The following is a 6,000-nucleotide window of genomic DNA, read 5'->3' on the forward strand; positions in this document are numbered from 1 at the left end:
TTGGATCTCAAAATCTAGAGGGAAGACAATTAGAGCAATATTTAATAAGGTGAGGGAGGTAATAGTACTACAAACAGGTGAAAAAGAAGGAAAGCACATGAAGATTCTAGTGTTGGCAGACATTAGCCAATCATTGTTGAGAGGGACAGCTGTGCAAATTAATAGAATGACCAAATGGGCATCTTTCAAATATGAAAAATGTCTAGACTTCTACTACAGTTGTGGAATAACAATACATATTGAGAGAAATTTTAATGATCCTATAGCTGTGAAAAAAGGTCAAAATCAGAACCAATATGGTCCTTGGCTGAGGGCTATGAATGGTAAAGACTCTCCACAGAAAGAACCAAAAGATTTGGACTCCCTACAGATAGGTATGGGGAGTGAAGGATGGAAGCCAATTAGAAGAGATGAATTGGATAACCAATCAAAACAATTAGAGATTAGGCAAGTGTTTGGGAACAGCAACAAGACAAATCAATTATCAAGAAGGGTCCAGAATTGTAGCCACCAAAATTAAGTCAATTTTTAATATTTTCTTGAATTTTATCTATTTAATGAGTTATTTATCTTCTTGCATCTTAATGTGCATCTTTCTCATTTTGTAGGTTTATTTTAAGAAAAGAAAAATGAAAAAAAAAGAGAGAAGAAGAAAAACAAGAAAGAAAAAGAGAAGCTAAAATCTTCCTCTAATTATTTCTCTTTCACCAAATACACTATTGATCCACTTTTGCACTCAATGTTCCAGGCACCTTTCTTTTCATTTGGTGAGAAAAATCGTCATTTGGATTAACAAAAACTCCACTCATTTTTTTGGGACTCTCTCGGCTTTCTCTTTTCTTTTACACACAAGAACCACCCCAACACACACCCACTCTCACACATTCCCTTAACCCACAGCACTTCCACTACACAAAGACAGGCAAAAGAAGAAAAAGTCCCTAACTCACACTCGGCTCTCTCTCTTTTCTCCCAACACACTCACACACAAAAAAGGGGGTAGCAACCGGTTGGATTGAAGTTCGGAATTTCATTAAAACTTTAGCCAAGGGACTACAACCTTTATTGAGGTATTTTTTTTTCTTTTTCTCCAGCTAGATTAGGAGCATTGCTCTTTGAACATGGGAAATGGACGATTATGATTTTTTAGTTTAAATATCCCATTAATCCCTGTATAAGAAAAATTATGTCCTGAATTTTTGCCTCCCATACCTATTATGTTGCATCCTTTTTTCCTTAATCACTTATATCTATATATAATTCTCTTTTCTTCAAATTTCATTATTGCATACTCGTGACCCTTTCAAGAGATTATTTTGACATTCGTAATTAATGCGATTGATATCAATTAAAACCTTGAATGGACATTTTGTCCCTTTCGATATTGTCTATAAATTTAGATTTGCATCCATGTAAGAAACGTCCAAACATGATAAATTTAAGGGTTAGATTAGAAAAATTTTTGACTAAATATCGCAACTTGCTTAGACTAGGTTGAAAGGGTGAATTAAGTTCGAATCAATTGAACATTTGTCTTCTCTTTCTTCAACCGTGACTCCTGAACCTTTTCTTTTGTTTTCAAAGATAAGGGTTAGATTAGAAAAATTTTTGACTAAATATTGCAACTTGCTTAGACTAGGTTGAAAGGGTGCCTTAAGTTCGAATCAATTGAACCTTTGTCTTCCTTTTTTTCAACCGCGACTCCTGAACCTTTTCTTTTGTTTTCAAGGATCTAGAGTCATCTAAAACGGGTTGTATTATTTCGTTTAAAAAATATATTTTGAATGACTTGGTACACGTAAACTCAATACTAAGTGGCGACTCCTATTTCTTCTAATAACCCTTTTTAGACTATTATTTTGGGTCAAAATCGTCACATATTTTAAACCCTATTATAGGCCCTTTTTCTTTATTTATTCTCTAAAATTACAAACCAATTTTTGTATAAAAATTAATCAAAAAATACATTTTTCCTAAAATTCATTTTTTAACACTTAAATTTTATTTTCAAAAAATGGGGCGCGACAACTTGGTGACTCCATTAGGGACCCTAGTGAGTCCGAACACTTGATTTAGTTATCTTTTCTCTTTCTATCCCTTTCGCTTATCATATTTGGATGTCTTAGGTTGCATTTTTCTCTTTTTAGGATATTTTGTATTCCACACTCGTATTCGTTCCTTGTTTTCGTGTATGTGATGAATGGTTTGTCTATTTACTTATATTTATTTTTTCATATCGCGCTTTGTATTTGGGGATGGGGAGCGTTATTGCCTTAGAGCTTTCATGCATATTTAATAGTATTACTCCCTCTCTTCAAAGGAACACTTCATACATGCATACGTTGTTTCTTTTTAACCCTCTATCTTTATTTTTTTTAGTGGTTGTCACATCACTCCTCCCTATTAGGATTGGGATCAATCTACTTGGACATATGGCCATAGCACGATGTACACGTAGCAATGTTTGAGAGATCACTCGAGCCACCGACTAAGGGTTTTGAGATTGATGACCCTTCGCCTTTTTGTCTAAAGGTTTGGGGACCTGAAACCTTATCGAGTTTAGATGCATTAGTGAATCCAACCTTATGCATCCATTTAACAATCACCTAAGATAGAGTCTTCATCTATCTTATCAAAAACACTAGATACAAGGGGAGGGATTTTATCCCTCTTTCTTTTCCTTTATTTTATATTTCTGTACCATTTTGTTGCTCCAATCTGTTATGTGTTGTTTATCAAATAAACTAACCATCATTTTATTTTGTTATATTGCATTTATAAACCCTAGAAATAAGAGTCCTGACATGGTACTCATTTAGGATAGACCACCTTTTGTAAATAACATGTTTAAATTTCAATCTAACGCATCAATACTATGTATATGTATGCATGTCATTTTTTAGACTTACCACAACATCTAAATGGAGAACCCTTAGGTCATATTCCAATCATCATATTGTATATTGTATATTTATTCACTTTAATAAACTCGTATCATGCATCAACCATAAAGGGAATGCCACATAGGGAATCCCGTATTAGGAATAAACTATCATTTTGTTTTGGATATATAATCCAATGAGACTTGCACATTTATATTTTTGTATCATCCAAAGAGGTAGTGCACAAGGTAAGGTAAAATCCGATTCTTATCATGACGATGGCATTAAAGATGATGGAGCAATTTTTGCACATTAGAATATGAGTTTCTAATACTCACTATTTGGCCATTTTGTCAAAATTGGTAAAATCCCATGCGTAAGGACACTAAGTTTAAGAAATTCACAAACGATTTCCTTGTTGTTGGAAAAATAAATATATTGTGGCCGAATTTTGATTTTAGAAGGCTCATATACTAATGCATTGCAACGAAATTTGTGAAATTTGAAACTACAAATGGATAGACAATCCAGTCGATTTTTGAACAAACCGTCAATCCCATCCAATCCATTTTACTAAGTTATTCACTTTTAGAACAATCCAGTCAATTTTTGAATAAATCGTCAAGTCCATTCAATCCATTTTACTAGTTTATTCACTTTTACGATAATCTAGTCAATATTAAAATAAACCACCAATTCCATTCAATTCATTTGACCAATTTATTCATTTTTAGGACAACCTAGTCAATTTCTGAATAAATCATCAATTCCATCCAATTTATTTGATCAATGTATTCACGTTTAGACTAATCCGATCAATTTTTTTATAAACCATTAATTCCATCCAATCTATTTGACCATTTTATTATCTTTTAGGGTTTTGATCTATGGTTCACTAAAAAAGCTAGTCGAGATATTACAATCCTTTCAAAAATAGGTTTTTTCATACTAAATTGACTTTTAACATCTCTTCATGTGCCAACCAAAGCAATCAATCAATTCGAATTTTGTCCTCATTTGGTTAGAACAAATGTTTCCTATCACTTCGATTAGCCAAATTTTTCAAATTGTTTTTCACTCAAATATCAATAAATCGATCGGATCCATCAGGTATTGTATGGTGCCTCCCCCAGAGGAGTGTATTTTTCATGTTAGGCCAACTTGTGGCATAAAAAGTGTTCTTCCATCAGATATGCATACTGATTTTACATTTTTGCTTACTAACTATGGGCATTTTTTTCTTTTATTGTTTCCCTCCCCTGCATTTATAAAAGATATTTCAATAAGTTAAACATATTTTGCCAATATCTGATAATAATTTTGATCTAATAAATTTTGAAAATTATAAGTATTACTTGATTCTTGGGCAGATCCTACAATCTAAAAACCTGAAGAATCTATCTGGAAGTGCTAGTCTAAAGCATCTAAGAGATTTCGTAACTATTTGTAAAAGAAAAACCTTTTTTTGATTTGTTAACACATTTTGTCCCAAAAGAAAAAGGAGAGAAAAAGTGTGTGTGTATGTATATGTATATATATATATATATATATATATATATATATGAAAGTGCATTCTGTAGACATTTTTCCTTTCTCATGTGTATTGTAGTTGAGCAAAAATTTTGTCTCAAACATTTCCAATAATAAAGTCTTTCATTTGAACAATTATTATTTTGTATATATTCATGTACATTTCACTCTTTATTTGCTCGTTGGAAGATTTCGTGATGGATTTTGAGAAGTAAGACTTTGTTGAAATTCCCAATCTCTTGCATGATATTTACAAGAGTGTGTTTGGCTTTTTAAAAATCTTTGCACGCAAAATCAAAAAGAGTCACTTGAACCTGGTAGTTTGTCTTACAAGACCAAGTACGATACTTTCCTCTTTCATTTTGCAATCCATATTTTGTCCATTTCTATCAAGCCTTCAAAGTCAGTCACATTGGTTGACAAACTTCGAAGTGGGGCCATCTTCAATGTGAAAATGCTCACTATGTCTAACGAGATTCAATCCACATCTAAGAAAAAGTAAAAATGTACATTACTCTTGTTTGTTTTGAAAATTTGGAATGATACTTTAGGCATACTTTTCTCTATCTATACAGATTTTATCATTTGTTCTCCAATTTGAGCCTTTACAATTTCATTTCAAATAAGAGCCTTGGTGATCATAGCCCTACATTGATGACATTTTCAAATGTCCAAACGGAATGGATTCTGCCGATGAGTTATCCTTTACTTTGGCTGTCATGTGATGTAAGAATGATGTTTTGGCCATCTTTTCTACTATCCAAATATTGTTTATCCTTTGCATCCTCAATGAAGCTTAAATTGGTGGTTCATTTCAAAAGTACCTATGATCGCATCTCACATTGGGGAAGGAGATTTGGGAACTTTCAATAATAGCAAAAATGCTAAATTTTTTAGAAAAGACGTGAAGTATTCAAAAAAAAAAGAAAAGAAAAAAGAAAAGGGCATCTATCTTCTAAAAGTTAGAGGATTTTTTATTCTATCATTGATATTTGAATATCAGTATTTGTCAAAAAAAAAATGAAGAAGAAAGAAAAAGAAGAGGAAACAGAGAAAAAGAAAAAATATGCAAAGAAAAGAAAGGAAACAGAGAAAAGAAAGAAAAATGAAAAAAAATGAAGGATAAAAAAGAAAATTCAATGCTGAAATCCCTCCAGTGATAGAGATAAAAGTCGAAATGGAGTCAAAAATCTTTTAAGTCCAAGCCTAAAATTGGGACAATTTTGGAAGGAATGCAATCTTAAGTGCAATATCCTTAAAAGTCGTACTTCTTTTAACTATCATTTTCAAGCCACATTGCTAGCTCATAAAGTCCATTGCTGACTTATTTTTTATGACAACTTGAAGTAAGGATCAAGCTCTTAAGGGATCTACTAATCAATCGTGATCACAATGTCATAACCTATTTCAATGTATTTAGCTATATCTTCTACTTGCATATTACAAGCCCATAGAGTTTATATATTGCCTGAGTTTTCATAAGAAATAGAGGTGAAAAACTATTTGCTTTTATCAAGACGTGGTATTGAATGGGTTAAATGTAATTCAAGCGCAATCTTAAGAGATATTCTAGTGTACAGTTTTAATT

The sequence above is a fragment of the Coffea arabica genome, chromosome 2c, assembly GCF_036785885.1.
Source record: "Coffea arabica cultivar ET-39 chromosome 2c, Coffea Arabica ET-39 HiFi, whole genome shotgun sequence".
NCBI lineage: Eukaryota > Viridiplantae > Streptophyta > Magnoliopsida > Gentianales > Rubiaceae > Coffea > Coffea arabica.